An 18,204-nucleotide genomic window follows, 5' to 3' on the forward strand; every position below is an offset into this window, starting at 1 on the left:
CATCACAGATACAAGATGGACAGATGCCAATTCATCTGTTTCCCATGGAAGAATAAAATATTTTCCACTATTGATTCCCACCTAGCTTTCAGATCCTAAAATAAGTAGGGAAATTTCCTGGAGTTTCAAAACTCTTCCCCTGACAACTTAGGGCAGCTCAGATATTCGAAGTTCTTCTTTAACGTGCTAATCTACCTATTGGCTCAAATTCATGTCTCTGCATTAATTTACTCATAAGATGATAGTACCTTCCCAAGCATCTTTTCCCATCCTAAAACTTCCAATGCAGCCCTCAAACTGTTCCTGGCAAAATATCTCATGGTGGAGAAACATAAACCACTAAAAGCAAAGTCTCACTGACTTCCTTATATCACCTTACTGACACAGCGGCATCCTCAACACCTCAGCACACAGGTAATGAAACATTTGACACCAGTGTGGCATCCTTGCAAGGCAGATCCAGTGAGTATGTGCTTCTGCTTACTGACTCGCAGAGATGAGCTAGTGTCCCACATTGGAATTAAAACCTGGTGTTAGATGCGTTTGGGTTACGTCTCTATCTGATTTCAAGATGAGGTTATTACCCCTTTGCCTAGGTGAGACGCCATTTGAAATCATAGGTAGTCTGTGTGAGTATGGTGATCTGCCAGGAGCAGTTGTGACAGTGTGAGCCTCCAAACACGGAATATTAAACCACTATGAGATTATGTGGGTAGTAGGAAGCTTCCACAGGTTAAAGGAAAGTCCTGTTATCCTTTAAAACCCATGACTTGAGTGGGATCTGGAGCCCACAAGACAATCTCTGTGGAAAAGCACCTATCAGTTGTCGTTAGTGTTGCTCACAGTTTAACGGACACAGAAGTGACAGGCACTGAATAAAAGCATTTTTAAATACATATCTTCTGCTTTAGTCAAGATTTATTGCAGAGATTATACGTGATTGCTCCAGTTTTCCTTTAGAGATCCATCACTATGAATCAGCATCCAAGAGCCCCCTTCATACCAAATGTTTAGTTGGCAAGAGTTAATAATTGAATGAACTCATTTCTATATTTAAGAGGGGAGCAGAATATAGATCTTCAGGCAGATAGTGGACAGGGTGACTCACTATGCTATTTCTCCTCCTTCCCTAACCCCTCTCCCTTCCTTTTCTTGGTTCATATACTAGGTTACTCACAGTCTATAGCTGGCTGAAAGGAAAAAAGCCATGGAAAATAAGAGGATTTGCTCCTGTTTATCTTCCCTCATTGCAATAATGGCTGCCTAAGTAAAAATCAAAGCTAAGAACTGAAAGGAGCCTGAATCTGAGTCTGTTCGGAGGACAGGATCCAGCTGAATCTTAAAATCTCTCTGCTGGAAGACGACTGCTGATGTACACAAGAAACAGGAGGAGGATGACCTTGTACCTTCACAGTCTGCTTTCTCCCATGCCACAGGAAAAAGCAATTATAAATATAGTTTCAAAGAGTACAACCTATTGGTCTTACAACTTGTTTTCTGGGTACAGAGCCTTTCACAGATGTCAGATCTCCTTTCCTGTCTAAATTACATCTGCCATTTTATTTGCACCAGAGTATGCTATAGAAACCTGAAAACATAGACACTCTTTAACAGAACAAACACCTTAAAATTTCTTCATTTCTTTGTTCTTCCCTCTATATAAACTTCAAGATAACTCTGCCCAAAACATTAAAGAGGGCCCACTAAGACAAAGAATTCCATTTACTTCAGTGACATTTCAAAAAGGCCTGGCCAATGGAACTCCATATTACTGTTAACTTAAATGAAATACATTTCTCAATATTATTTTAGACCACTGACTCCACAGTCACAACAATATGTCGCCCCAAACATATTTATTTTAGGATAAATCTTTCATTGACCTTTTCTCTTGAGGTTCCACGCCTGTGCCATACTGAAGACAATTTTAAGTTTCAAGGATAAAATTCCTCTAATTGATGTTCTTGTTCAGGTCTGTTCAAAATGGTGGAACAATTAGCTTCATATACCAGTTGTGCTCTCTGGCCATACCTCACCTTCACACTTCAGTTCAACACATTTTACTTAAATTCCACCTCTCCTTCCAAAAGAGAGAAATTAATTTTTTTATAGGATGCTTATTAATTTAGCTTGCTGTCTGAAATTGGTATGATAATTTTTATTCTCTTTGAAATCTTTGCCACAGTAAAAGCAAGAGCAGTCCTGATTTTGGACTATCACTGCCTGAACATACACTGGTAGAAAGGGTAAATGGATCATGAGGAACCATATGTTAATTACTTCAGAAATCAATATGCTCAACTTGAATATCCCCAAGCAAAGACTGTCCTTTGCTATGTCAAACCACAGATATTTTGTGCTCACTTGCTTTTTCCCCAGCTCTGAATTCACCACAGACTTATTCCTTTTCTATTTCATTTGTGGTCCTGGTCATAGTGTCCTGAAAGCTTAGATGCAATAAATATTGGGGCAAATGGACGCACTGGCACTAGAATAGTTTGTGGATTAGTCTGACAAATCAGCTACTTTAGCTCCAGACATGGGAATTAATTTTTATTTTTTTTTAAAATGGAGTTTTCTTAACTGCTGGAAATTGAAAGCCTTACTTCTACACACAACCGTTACACAGTGCTAGCCAGACAGCATGGCAGACAATACCTATTGTGGGTTTTTTATTCCTCTTGCACAATTCTTCTCTGCTGCAAAGACACTTGCCATTTTAAGTTCAGGCAGAGCAAAGCAAATCTTAACATTTTGAGGCAGCCTGTGAAACAATATGTCCCTTTGTATTTTCACCAGAAGTTTGTTTTCACCATAACCACAGTACCTAATGTATGCTTGGTTTAAGACTCAGCCAGGTGCTGAATTAAACTGACTTATTTTAGGTCACAACAGTATAATCAGCATCCTTACATTATTTCTTCCTCCTCCGTGAAGCCCAGATGTTTTTTTCCTTCCAAGGTCTGTGATAAGTTTAAAACCATTTACCTTTCCAAGTGTATTGTGATAGAACAACGTGCTAGAGACAAACTCTTCTTGGAAATAATCTCAGAAAAGCTCAGTTAGTCTCTTTGGTCACAGATGGTACATCCTTCATCAGGCCCAAGCATTAGTTTTGGAGGACATGCTATAAGACAGCTACTCAGGCATTGCTCCCTGTCTCCTGGACAACAGGCTTTTGGATAACTTTCATTTTGTTGTTCTTGTAATGGAATAATTAAGGCCATCTCCTGGAAGTGATACACCTGCCCATGGCCATTGTAGAACATGAACATCATATGGTTTCCTATGCTTGCCAGCTGGCCAGGAGGAGATTGCCTCTCTGCTTAAAGAAACCAAAAAGTACCGTGCTTCCCGCAGCGCACATGGATCCTTGTTCTGCCATGCTGTGTCCATAGCTACGCCCAATCATTTCATCACAGTGGGCAGCTGAGCAAAAGACAGCAACTTCAGGGGCTTTGTCAAACGGCTGGTTCACTCATTCACTTGACCAAGTTACAAAGACTTCCTGTCCATTACTGGGATGAGCAAAAAAGAGGTCTCCTATCAATTATTTTAATCTCCATGTACAGGAATAAAAACTATGTGATACGCTGTTAAGCACAGGAGAACATTTATCATGCCATAACTGTAAATGCCATGTTGGTTTTGTATCACTGTGCGCCTCATTATTGGAGCAAATGAGGCTCGGGTGACATCGGCTGCCACATTCCAGCTGCTTTTTGAAGCGCCTCCACCTGTTGTTTTGCCCTTCTTGGATCCCAAGCAGTTACATTTAATGAATCCTTGTCGTACCAGAGGAAGATCATTGTTGAACAGCTTGTGTCACACATACAATGTTCTCAGGATTTACATAATTTTCACTCAACAGCTCCTAGGGTTGGGCTGCAAGAAGCTTGCCCTCCCCAGGGTTCCTATGTGGCAACCAAAAATAAGTAAATAAATAAAAGAGGAAGAGAAGAGAAACCCAGCTTTCTCAGGGTCCAAAATAACATCAAGAATGCATCCTGAATGACTCCACCCTCTGCCCACAAGTGGAAGAGGAAGAGCCATGCTCTCACTCCCCCCCTTACCCATAACCGTTGAACATTTGCTCCACGCTTCCTGGCTATAGCTCTCAGGAAAGTGTTTTCTGTCCTTGGAAGACAATCAGTGCCCACAGGCATTGACCCACAGAGTGTTACATGCTGGCACCACAAGCCAGCCTGCACTTTTGGTCACCACCCTCTGCTGCACAGCGAGATGCCACCTCTCTGGAGCCAGTCTACAGAGTACGTATAGGGGCACAGCAATGGGGATTTGCCTTTATGTCAATTGTACAGCAATGTTTCAAGGACTCCTTAGCTAAAATGACTTGTCTTCAAAGATACAGGTCTTTGAAGATGAGACATCAATTTTGGAGAACAGCTATGAAAAAATAGGCTTTACAACCTTCTTATTGTGTTTCACCCATTTCATCCTACAGCTGCCCAGCTGTAATCCATTTCTGTTTCTCCTTCACCTCTCTGGCTATTGTTTTACTACCATGTCTGTCATTGCAGCTTTTGACAGATGCTGCTGTAATCTTCTTGCTGTAAAGTCCCATTAACTTCAACATTAACTTCAATAAATAACTTATTTCCCTTAAGATGCTCAAAGACCTGTCTTTGGTCGCTTTCTTTTCTGCTGAAATCTGTCATCAGAATTTATTGCAAAACATCTGGACATTCCCTCATCTCATTTCTTCCTTCGTGGTTCTGTTTTACTTTTACTTCACAGTGTAGCTTTCCTGTTCTTTTTATTTATTTGCAACATTGCTTAATTGTCAGTTTGGTTTTCCATCAAAACAAACATCATAGATTCATAGAAATGTCAGTTGGAGGGGACTTTTGGTGGTCTCTAGTCCAGCCCCACACTTGGAGCAACGTTGTCTACCACCAGCGCTAGACCAGGTCACCCATGACTTTATCCAGCCACGCCATGAAAACCTCCCCAAAGGCTTTCCACATCGTCTTGGGGTAACGTGATACAGTGCTGCACATCCCTCCTGGCCTCCTAATCCCATCCCAACAGACATCTCCAGAGCTGCAGCAGCTTTGGCTGAAACAAAGGGCCGGGCTGCTCTGAGGTTCACTCCTGGTGCATGGAGAAGGGCACCATCAGCTCTGCCCCAGGAACGGTCACAAGAGGCACCGGGTACCCTGCCCACCTTGTGCACAGTGCACAGGCATCCCGGCATCTGAGGAGCTATGCAGTGCCTCGCCCCAAGGGGCCACATGGTCCAAGTCACGACAGAAAACCTCTACAAAAAGGGCCTAGAGTTTCCACAGTGCCTGACTCCGCTATCTGTGATCCAAACGAGTGTCAGCTCATTCCCATAGTAACTCCCTCCAGGGAAAAGATATTCCTCAGCAGGAATGGGGCTGGTACAAACAGGGTCACTTGCAATCAGGGAATTTTGTGGCCATTCAGCTGGCTATTTTGACTTCAACTGATCACCAGTCTGCCAGGAGCCAAGGGAAAGGAAAAGGGAAGACTGAAAAAGATACACACTCAAGTGTCCTCAGGACCCTAGCATGCACCCCAAAATACTGCACCGCTTAGAAGCTATGAGGAGAAAAAAGGACAAGAGCAGAGGCAGGAAAGCCAAAGTCTGCGGTGTGACAGGGCTAAGGAAGGGCACTGGGAACCAAGAATACTGTCTTATTTTTTCATATAGAAAAGAAAATAAGAAAAACAATACTCCATATATATTAGCGGAAAGTACAGAAATGCTTATACATCTTGCTAGGCAGACTAGTGATCCACAGAATACATCTACAAGGCCAACAGAAACACTGCGTGGGCCACTGGCCCCAGCACCACTCTACAGCCTACGAGAACATTAATGTGAGGGGCCCAGAGAAAAACAGTGAAGCTCACCAGTGGAAGAATTGTTAAGGAAGTTTAACAGTGTTATACTGAACACTGGTACGTTTTTGCAGAATGCTTTGCAAGCCATTTGCTTTGTTGAAGAAAGCAAGCTCTAATAGCAGAGTAACAACTGTACAAAATGTGTGAAAGCCAGCAAAATCAATAAAAGTGAAGCAAATAACATATTGCATAACAGCAAGCAAGAAAATTATTTTACCTATGAGAAAAATTAAGAAAGGCTCTGTGGGGATTGTATGCGTGATCCCAGAAATAACTGGAAACAAACAATGAAACAAGTTCATTCCTGACACTGTTCCAAAGGAGCCAGTGAGGAAAAAATGCACTGGGGAAAAATTTGGTCCTGTTGGTGTATTTACACGGACAGTGCAAATATTTTGATCAATAGCTAAGAGAAACATGTTGAAAAGGGAGTTGCAAATTAACTCCAAAATGTGGAATGTCTCTTAGTAAAGGAGATGCACATTGCTAACCTTAAGAAACCAAACCTTAAGTGATTTCCAGACATTATGTGAATCCCCAATAAGCGAAAACATCTCAGCCTCCCCGTTTTAAACCACTATCACGTCATTGAAACTATGTTAGCTTAATGTGAATCACTCTCAATTTACACTGTTGTAAATAAGAGCTGGTCAGATATAAAAGGGAAAGAATCAAGCTCTCTATCTATGAACTATACATTGGAGAAGGCTGGAAGAAGTCAGTTTCTGATCTGAAAAGCTGAGACAGGTTGATAAACGTCCCTTTATGAAAAAAACATTTCTGCCTGCTGGAACAACCCAGGTCAGGTTAACCTTATAGAAGCAAACTGCCTGCTGAGATGCAATCCAAATGAAAGTTGATCTTCATATATTTCTTTCTGGTTTTGGCCTAAAAGTCAGAGGCTCTCAAGCAGGTTTCATAAAAGTAAGTTGTGCTGGGAAAATAGGAAGGAAAAGGCTGTTTGGAAGCTTCCAAAAATGGACAAATTGCTTAAGAGTTTTCACCTAGTGGTGATCCACAAATCAGTTATTTCAATGATGCTTTACGGAGTTCACAAAGTTGTTCTACAACTGTGAGCCCAGTTACTATTATGGATGGTGGGAACTGCAAAGGAACCTAAAGGAAGTTGGCCACTTGAATCCCATAGCATTAATTTGTGTTTGGGCAGGAATGCCTTCTGCTCCTTGGCATACTCCAGCCATTTCTATCAGATGTCTGCAGCTAAGCCCACATGACTACTATCATCCCTTTCCTCTGCTCAGTCTTAATACACCACTGGAAGAGGTAGATTTTTACCCCATCTTTTGGTGTGAGTAACAAAGCACAGTGGATTGCTAAATTCAAAATAATAGGATGTGATTTGCCATGAAATGCAGACCACTTCAGTTAACATTTATGAATTGCTTTCAAATGGTTGGGTGACAGAGGCTGGGGAAATTGATGCCAGGAGGTACAGAGCAGAGCTTCTGCTTGTGTTTCCTTCCATAAGACTCTTGTTTGCATACACCAAAACCGCTCTGCAAACCAAACCAACACAGCAGCGAGTGGGGGATTCACTTCCCCACGACGCCACTGCTCCAAAGCAAAACACTACTGTCAGCTCAGCTGACGAATGGCTCTTGCTTAGGGCTGTGGTCAAACAGATAGCCCAGGGCTGAGCACTGTCAGTAAAGAAGGGTATTGTGTTCCTGCTAAATCAAAGCTGTGGACCCTCATCATCCACATCACTGACAGCTGGCTTTGTCTGGACTGCTTGAAGGCAATTCCTGAGCGTTTTTCAGGAGATGGTTCACTCCAAAGGCTGCTTCCCCAAAAGCAAGAGGGATAAGGCGACATCAGCAGTCTTCCTCTTCCTTACATTGTACCCTAAAACACTCCCAGCAAGCCTTGGTGCCCCCAGACACTCCCAGCATCCCTCATGCTACATCCACCTCCCATTTGCTGCTGCAAGCACACGGCTCTGGGGGGGCTGTGACACACACTATTTCAGACTATTTGACCTGAAGCTCTCATACACGCACACACAGAATGGTAATTATGTCCCAGGGGCAGATATTAACCTTGGAGATGGCACAATCTCCACCTGGCATTTTGCAGAATTTTGTGCTAATTCCACTTTGTAGAAGTTTCATGCGTTCTTGAAATTTGTTTTCACCTTGGTTAAAAATAGCCACTAAACAGAAAAGCCCAGCATTTTGAAATTTCCATCAAAGGGTAAATCCTAGTTCTGGAGTCATCTCTGTGACTTGCTGCTTCAGAGCCCGGGGTTCTGGGGTCAGGTGCCTCTGGCCCAGTGAGCTGGGAGCTCCCAGGGTGCAGGCTCCCACCAGCCTGCAGCCCTGAGTGGAGATGGGAGACACCCACCCAGTTTTCCCAGAACCATTTTCTGTGATAGACTATTTTGTATAAAGTTTTTATTTTAATTCATTCTCCTTCCTGATGTGAATAAAAAGCAAAAGTTGTGTCCGAAGCTTCTGGACCAACTCCAGTGACGAAAGAAATGGCAAGTCTCAAACTATCTGTGTCTTTGAATAGTCAGTATTGCCACTGAAAAAAAAAAAAAGCAAAACCAACAAAAAGCCCCACCTTCCTGATAAGCTTACCTTGTTACAGCATGAGGGATATCCCCCCATGGTCTGTATGGGGTTTATAATGCAGAACAGTTAGAGCCATGTGCCTCTGCCACTGCATAGTTAGAAATACTTCTTACTTGTGCCATTACCAAGAGCTCAGACTGGGGAGAAAGATCCAGTCCACTTTAAAAAAAATCGGCTTCAGCAAGTTCTTATTATTAGTTTTCTTTAGAATTCCTTCCACTATTTTACTGCTGTTTCCATTATTTTTATGAACTACATTATTTTCAAAATGTCCATTCCTCAAAACCACACAAAGCATCTTCCCTTTCAGAGCATCACAAATTCACTTATTCCCGCAACTCCCTCCCCCCAGACAAGCAGCTAAATGTCCCAATTCTGCTAAAAGCAAGGAACGGGCCAAGCAAAACATGGCAGAGATGCCAATGAAGAGAAATTTGCCCCGAGTGCCTTCAGGAAACACAAAGCAGGTGGACGCAGCATGCCCAAATGAGACCATGCTAATGAAGGGGCAACATGGAGACACGGCAGTGGCACAGGTGGTGCTGGAAGTCAGGCCAAAGCACAGACCCATTTAATTTCGAAAAGGAACAAAGGTGTCTGTCTTTGACAAGGTCCTTAGTACTTTTGCCTCCTTTGCAAGTGATAAAGGACAATTATAAGCCTGTAGGAGTTAGGCACAGTTTAAAAGAGCCCAAGATGACAGAGGATATATCAGCATAAAGGTCAGTTTAGATTGAAAAATATTATTCTCAATTTAGCTGCAAAGTTTTCCACTCAAGAAGCACAGCATAAAGCCTCCCACCTAACCTTTCTCTATTAAAAAATAGGTTTGGAGTCTTTTGTCTGCATGCCAACCAAAACAAACTCCAGGAGCTGATTTTTTCATAAATCATGATAGCATCACTCTGCAGAAAAGAAAAGCAGCTTGGGAATTTCAGGGCTTATCAAAAACAACTGTGTCCAGAGCTCAGTCCTGGGGAGGGACACGAAGGCCAAACCCAGCTCCGCAAACAGAGGTGGTGAGAGATTCCCAGTCATTAATCATTCACAACAAAGCGTCATATTTTAATTGAGAGGCAATTGCAGCCACAATCTCAGGTTTACCTCGCCTCTTAAACTGTAGATTGCACATATTAATCTTATGAAGCGTCCAGAGGGTGAAGTGTCTGATTTCAGTTTTATACATGCTTTATATAGGGTTGACCAGATAAGTCAAAGCAGCCAATTTCTACAGTAAATTTAATATTGTTTTGTACAGCCAGTGTATATTTCTAGTGAGTTTATGGATAGAGCTGTAGCAATAACAGATTTCTTAGTTTATGAAAGATGCAACAAAATGGCATTTCAGCTCCAACTAGAAAAAAATCTAGCTGCATTTTAAAAGATGTTGAAGAAGGTTAAGTGAACCATATTTAAGGTCAAACAAAAAAGTTTTCATTCCAGCCATTTAAAAATATTTTTAATATCTAAGTCACATTGAAGTATATTGCAAATCAAGACATTTCCAACTAAAAAATCCAAATATTTTGTTTTGAAACTCTAAGAGGATTTTTTTTTCCTTGAACCTTTATAAAAGTTTTTTCTAAACAAAACACCCAACAAACTTGGAAAATGCACATATCTGAGCATTACTGAATCTTCTATCTTTACCCTCTCCTCTCCAAGAAACTTTCTTAAGGCTTTGACTCCCATGACACCCGAGCATCTGACTACATGTGATGCTCAGCATCCCTCTCTTTTAGAGGAGGAAATGAAAAAGGAGGCCCAGTTACCTGGAAGTAATTTGCTCAAGATCAGCCAGCAAAAGCAAAACATACTATAGCACCTAGCCTGTCCCATGTTAAGAAGCATTAGTCTTCACTGATCAAAAGTCTTTGCCTTAGAGTATGCAAGAACTTTATGAAAGTCTTTTTCTTTTCTTTTTTTATTTTATAGACTTCATGTCAAATGTGCCAGTGGAGATCAGAGAGATGGGCTGGGGGTCGAGATACTGGACGTCTTTGCACCTAAGTATTTCCAGAGGATTCTACAACCAAAGCAAGTCTAGAAAATAAAGACAAGTGGAGATCTGGGCACCTAAATGTATGATTATATTTTCTAGAGCTCTCACTCAGGCATGTAGAGCAGGCTCCAGACCCTGGGCAAACATCACAGTGAAGATGTGCTGGGTTGGAGGTGGTTTGGAGCACCTTAATCACATTCATGGGCTTCAGCAGGAGCCAAGGACTTGAAAACATGGCCACAAGGATCTTACTGAAATTACCTGTTCCATTTGAGTACAGTCTGGGACTATGGGCACGAGGGCAGAAATCATAACACAGTGCCAATGATTTTTATGATGCCTTTCATATCAGCACTTTTTCTGTGATTTTTTTTCAATGTAGCTATTAAAAAATGAGCAGGAAAAGAAGTGAACTGAAACCATGACGAGTCTGGTGTTTAAGCACTTCTGAAGGTCTGCAGCATAGTTCACATGGGATTGGTTCAGTTTCCCCATTGTTTGGCTGCAACTTTTAGGAGAAGTTTCATGGGGTGAGCCCAGATTTATGGGCAGGCCTTGATCACAAGCCTCCCAAGCACAGCAAGCAGTCTCTCGTCCTGCACAACGCAGCACCGGCTCCAGCAGGAGCAGGGCTGATGTAAAGCACCAGTCAGCGAGCAGGGCTGGGAGCTGCCAGCTGAATTTGCTAGAACAGTCATGGAACAGGAACAAGCCATGATGCAAACAGCTGAAATAATTTTTTTATTTGAGCCCGTTTTCAGACTGCTTCAAAAAATATTCCCTGCTCATTTCATTACAAACCAGCCAAATTTACTCCAAAATGACTCACTCTGTCACTGGGGGAGAAGGTACGATCTGCCACATGTGTCAGAGAAGGCCTATGAGGTAATTTCATTCTCTCACCATATGAAATCTGTTATTTCCTCATATAATGAAAAAGCAAGGATGTAGGTGGCAATCCCCGGATGGACACAAAAATTAAAAAAGCTCCGGTGGATTGCTAATCACATTTTGAAAAAACAAATGCATTTCATTCATGGTGAGTATTTCTTTGTATGGAAAGTAGGTTTTTCTCATCTGCAGCATCCGCATAACATTTGGCAACAACAGCATAAGCCAGAATTCATATGCGAGAGTATCTCATTTCTGATGCTAACATTTCATGATGAGTTGAGTTACCCAGGAAATTCAGGTGCCATAAAGGGTAAGCAGCCACATATAGCATATCTTTTGCTTCCTATGTAGTTCCATTACTCTTTGGTACACTTCCAGATCATATGAAATACAATCTTGCTCACCAAGTTTTCTGGACCCTCAGCATTTGAATTAAGCACTCACAGATGTTCCCTTTGCTCTCTACTCCTTTATGCATGATGGATCCCCTCACTGCAGGCTCTCTGCTGAGGTACAGTTGTTTTCTCACTTCGAAAGGAATTTCAGAAACCATTTCAGTTCATCTGCGGAATTTTCCATCTGAGTGTTGTTATTTATTTGCATTGTCACCACCCACCAGAGGCCATTCATTAGCAAGGGCCCTACTATAAAGGTACTGATGAAACTTATATGGTCCCCTCTACACATTTCCCAGAGGACCGTGATAAAGCAGAACCCAGCATTTTTATTTTTAATTACCTCAAGCTAAAAAGAGGCGGGGGGGAAAGGAAGTCTAAAGGGAGAGGAACAAGAACTGAGAACTTGCCTAGTGAATCAGTAGGGTCAATGCTGTAGCTTTGCTGCCTGTGAAAGTGCCACTGAGACAGACAGATGAGGACCCAATGCAGCTGAGCTCCCAAACCACTGAATTCTTTGAGCAGCATTTCACAGCATCCAGTTTAGGAGCATCAGTCTTTCCCAAAAGATACTTTGATCTCTTAATTTTAGTCTTCAGAAACACACACAGTTGGACAAATAAGCAACACCAATGTTCCAACTGCGCTGAGACCTGCGTTGAGTGGGAGGTTGTATATCCAGTAAGGGCTCGGTGGGCAGGCGGTGACCTCATCTCCCTTTCCTACTGAGGTGGGACACCCACACTGCAAACCAGCCGCTATTTCCACTCCAGCACTAAAGGGCTGTTTGGCCTTTAGAGGGCGGCTGGGGCTCTGATGGACCCCAAAAACTCCCAGGGCACAGCTCAGAGTAGCTCCTGGTGAAACAGGAGAAATATCACTATTTCACCAGCTAGCACCAGATGAGGGTTACACAGATCACAGGGCTGGGTGGCTACCATAAGACCCATATGTTGAGAAATACTGAATCATTCTGGAATTTGTGTGCTGCTGCACAGAAACCCCATGGAGCAATAAGCTCATGGCTTGTGTACATACACCAGCGTGCTCCAGCCTGCATTAGAGAGCAAGACCATGACACAGCTGGGAGAGGAGCCCCATCCTCAGCAGCAGGCCTCAGTTTCACAGCAATAGGCAATTAACTCATTTGCTCTCCACCCCAGCACTGAGTGAGGTGAGACAGCTGGTAGAGCAAAGGCCTTGTGCCCACTTTATAGCACAGGCTAGGCTTTGCTGTTCTCCTGGGTTAAAGAGCCCCATCGGGGAGAGACAAGCAGGACCCAAGTGGACCAGAGCCTCCCCACAACAGGAACGCAGCACAATCACTGGAGAGGCACAGCCCAGACCATCATCTTACTGCCCACTGCCCACCCAGGACAGAGCTGTGCCACAGCTCCCTCCGACCCAAATCCGATTCTGTGCTCAAACCAGCAGCAGAGAACAACACAAGAAGCCAACACTACAAGCCAAAACTCCTCTATTCCCTCTTAGACCGGCAGCGTACCCCTCCCGCTACCAGCCTCAGTACAAACTGTCTGCAAAGCCTGCCATGCTAGCAACCAGAGTCTGTTCCGCAGGCTGGGATCTTGCACAGCATCTCAGTGCCAGGGACACAGAAAAGGCTGCCCTTCAGCTTTTCTCAGCAACAGCAGCAGTGATGGCCATGCAGCTATGGGAAACAGCAGAGTGGTACAACTCCTGGGCTGGTTTTGGTACACATTGCCCTTCTCTCTGGCAGATGGATTTGAACTCTGGCTTCAAATCTGTGCCTTTGGGTGCTCTGGAGCCTGAAAGCACACCAAGCACCATCCAGGAACGGCCAGAGTGTGGTCAGCATGGAGCATGGGCTCAGTGACTGTAGCAGCAGAGTCCAAACAAGATGTACTATGTATATAAGTGGGGATTTGGGGATGCAGGTAATCAGCCAGATTTAAGAAAAAGTTTTGCGGTGGCAGCAAAAGACATGTCACCTCTGCTGTGGGATTTTTTTTTAGGCTCCTGTTCCAAACAGGAAAGTGTTCCTAGAGGAAATATTTTTCAGAAGAGATTAAAAAGACTTTGACAACCCAACCTATTTTCTTCCAGTTCTTGGATACTTACTAGTTTACTAACATTTTCCCCACCCCTGAGAATTCGCACGGCCTAGGCAGAAAGCCAACGCAAATACTCCATCTGACTCTTCCAACTGAAAAATGTAACCAAAAAGAGGAGCTTTTGGGGCGGTAAACTCAGCTCATCTGCAATGGTGGCTTTTATTCAAGATAGGCCTGAGCCAAGTTTCCTTGCTCTCTCCTCCCTCCTTTCAGGACCATGCTGTCATGGGAGCCACAGACTTCACACAGAGACCCAGCGTTTCTGCAGATGGTCTGTTTTAGGAGGTGAAGCCCCTCGCAGGTACAGCTCCCCCTTGCCTGACTTAGCAATCAAGTGGAAACCTTACGGGCCCAATTGCCCTTGTACTCGTGCCCATTCTCTGTGGACTGACGTCAAAGACGCTACACATTTGTGTTGGCGTAAATAGCAAAAGAGGAGAATCAATCCCTGTTCAGCCAAACGCAGGTCACTTCCATCCCCTGGCCAAAAGTACTCTCAGGATAGCACACAATTTGGTACATCGATTTTAATATATTGGCATTTCCTCCCTCTTACTGTGTGAACATTTTGTTTACAATTTCAGAAAGCCACTTTGGAAAATGCTGTTATAAATCAGGATATATAAAAGCTTGTCCTGTTTGCCTCCAGTGACAGACATTGCTAGTGCGGGAGGTAGGGCAATCGGGGATACAAAAAAAACCCCTCAAGCTTTCTTCGCTAATTCCTTAGTGTTTCAGGTAGGTCTGGACTGTAAATCTGTTGAGCGTTTTGACAGAACTCTAATTTAGTGGAGGCATATGATTCTTTTTACCAATTCATTTACAGTAGCCATCAGTATTCCTTTAAAGTGGCCGTGGCTCACACACTAAATCTCTCAGCAGGGAGGCAAGCCTTGTTCATTTGCTCTACTTGTGTGTTACTTTAAACCAAAGAGTAAAGGGATAATCTAGATCAAATGTGTATTCCGGATTGGCTTGGCTCTGTTGCAAAGGGTAAGCACAGAGCTTCTCTTCAATTAGCAGAAGAGGCAAAGCTGAAATTGCTCTATGAATTTCCTATAGCATTTGAGGAGACAGCAGAGGATACAGCTGCGCTTTCCAAAGCAAAATGAGTCACCTGTTGTCTGCAGGAGCTCATGCCAAGAATGGTCAGATTTGAGCTCAAGGGAGAGCTTTCCAGAGGACTTCAGCCAACAGCTGTTTCCCTTCAGCTGGATTATGCTGAGAATCTAGCCTCAAGTTAAAGCATGAAAAGAAAAAAATGGTACTAGATGCCAAAAGAAGTGTGAAGGCCAAATTTCCCAATAAAATGGAAACATGGATTGTTGGAATTGCTTACCCTACTTTTCTGCTCACAGACTATCCCCAGCTTAGTGTGGTGACACTGCCACAACGTTGGGGTTGCAGGCAACCAATGGAGAGCCCTGGCAAGTTCCTGCTCCCTCCTGAACACATCAGAGGATCGGTCTCATTAATACATGTGTTCAACCTTATCCAGAATTTCAAGCAGATAATTGTTCAAGCAGTGCTGAAGTCCAGGGATGGTTTGGAAAAGGCAATTTCCATAGGGGCAATTACAGAATCACAGAATCGTATAGGTTGGAAAAGACCTTTAAGATCATCGAGTCCAACCATAAACCTAACACTACCAAGACCACCACTACACCATGTCCCTGAGCACCTCATCCAAACGTCTTTTAAATACCTCCAGGGATGTAATTGAGGAGACAAAAGTGAAGATGAGACTGAGGATATGTTAGATCAGCATCCTGCTCCATTGCAGACTACCTCTAGGCATACTGCTTATTGCTGACCTCCTGAAGTTATTATGGATGCCTGACCAGCCCACCTGATTTTGGTGGGAGCTAAGTGCTCGACATCTTCACAGATCTGGAGCTTGGTCTGTTTCACCTTTCTGTGAAATGGGGTTAATGCTGTTCTCCTCCCTACAGGAATTACTGTGAGAATAGCTGAGGAGCACAGACCTCCTCCCCATTAAGGCCTGTGGATCAGCTTGGCAGTGAACTATCTTCCTTGCACAGCCCTGAAGCTCTTTCAGCGCTCATGATAAAATACCACCCAGAACCCCCATTCTGCTCTCTAAATGGCAAGTCACTGCAGAGGAAGAACACTTGAAACCACTTCCCTCACCACTTTGCAAACATGAGCTAGTTTTAAGTAGGATCTTAAAGGAAAAAAATAAGACTCCCTTCCACTGCAGCTATCACTGGAAACCTTCAGCTGATCAGTGTAGCATGTAAGAGTAATTCTGCCTGCTTAGCAGCTGTAACACTTGTGAAGATTCTGCAGAGATTACTGCAAACGGGTGCCCAGCATGGCAGCTTGCTCTTGCTCCCTGACCCTTCTCTTTCCAGAGATGCATACAACTGTCACAGCTATCATGTTTTTGATATCTTCACCTCTCTGCAAGGGAGCCAGAGTGGCTTATATCTCATTTCAAGAAGTATGCCTCCCAGAGACAGGTGATTCCCAACACGGACAGACAGCAGAAAGTGACTATAAAATGTTCATGTCTGTGTTAAGACTGAAAGCAGTTTGCCAAGCCTCAACTCTTAAAAAAAGAAGTTACCATTGAATCAAGAGAAAGACATCTTTTTAATAGACTTCATACTCAGGAAGGATCGCTGATCAAGTCCAAATCCTAATAAAACACAGGTCAATGATTTCATCTAATGAAGCCAGTATCCTGGCCATGCATGCAAACTGAGCCTCCCAATTAGTACTGGTTAGAGCTTTCTAGTGCAGGATCAGGAAACACCATTTCATTGGAAGTGAAATGTGTCAGCTCCAATTACCTTCTCATTCTGAAAAAAAAAAATCAGACTACAGATTTCCAGGACAGGCCAAATGTAACATTTTTATTTTCCCTTTTGTAATGGCTTTTTGTATAATTTCTTGGAGGAATGGGTATACAAACACATCCAAAAGAAAATGTTTTGATGAATATTCAACTTTCACATGAAAATTAAACAAATATGTTTACTCTTCTCTTTGGACAAAATGGAAAACCTCATGCCCACAGTGCCATCAACAAACCAAATACAAGATCATACACAGACAGTAAGAGGAAGGCAAGCGGGATGAGCAGATACATGGTAACATTCATGCGATGTTGCTCAGTTTTCTGCAGTAACACCATGTTTAGACCCACATGAGTAAAGGTAATAAGGACAAAAGCTAGTTTTGAATCCCTCAAACTCTCTTAGAAAGAACCCTTTTGGCTAAAACGCATGTGAGAAGTTCAGCCAGAAAAATATTTTCTTCCCTGTATTCATAATGGTGAGATGATGGGAAAGAAATGTCGTTCTCAAGACACAAAAGGACTACTTAAGCATTGAAAATTCTAATGAATTTTCACACCCTATGTCACAAAGCCTTGCTTACAAACATCACATGATCTTCTAATTATTGAAACCTTCTTTAATTCAAGCTGCTTTGAGGGTCTCCCACAGCGCTGAGGCTCTTCCTTCTAAAGAAAGTTCAAATTATTATGCAGCTGACTAAATGAACCTACATGCGCTACCCTTGCTTTTGACTGCCTGGGACACTACTAAGGAAGCTTCACAGTGCAGTGCATTTTCCAGGCATTTATCTTATCATATACCTACCGAAGTTTTTCTCCTTTTTCCATTTTCTCATTTTCCCCCTCACAGTTTATATCACTAAAATTTTCCCCATAGGAATTTCAAATAATTTGAATTTAAAGAGAGGAGAAAAAGAAATTTTTTTGGCAAATTACTTTATTTGTGCTGGTCTTCCCTACCCCTCAAATAAAAGCAAACCCTTAGACATTAGGACTAGATAGGAGGGGGAAAAAAAAAGTAAGATTTTGACCTGGGTTCCAATTTTGAAACCAACACTGTGCATTAGGTGGTGATTTTAACAATTTTCTGCTGTATATCAATTCAAAGTTCTCATTTTCTCACTTTCAGCCATAGTGAGCCTATCCCTGCAAGAACTTCACACTGCTTTCCTTCCTGAACACAGTTACTTTCTGGGATGCTGAGCTCAAGCGTAAGGAGGGCCTAGTGCTCGGCAACAGCTACACCACACTGGGGAAAGGGCTGCTGATGGTCCCAAGGACAGAGCACATTCGAAGGGACTGAAGGGACTCAGACTGAAGGGACTCACACATTACTGAGGGTACTTAACTTTAAAACACGCTCTGTCTTGGTATGAAACCAAATTTCCACCACTATACAGTATTCTTCAAGTTACTTATTTCAGGTGCTTGCTGCTGTATCAGGAGACGCTGTAATTTTAACAACCAGCAACGTATTCCTCAGATGGGAGAAGCAACTTGTATGGCA

The sequence above is a fragment of the Ciconia boyciana genome, chromosome 3 (assembly GCF_034638445.1).
Source record: "Ciconia boyciana chromosome 3, ASM3463844v1, whole genome shotgun sequence".
Lineage (NCBI taxonomy): Eukaryota > Metazoa > Chordata > Aves > Ciconiiformes > Ciconiidae > Ciconia > Ciconia boyciana.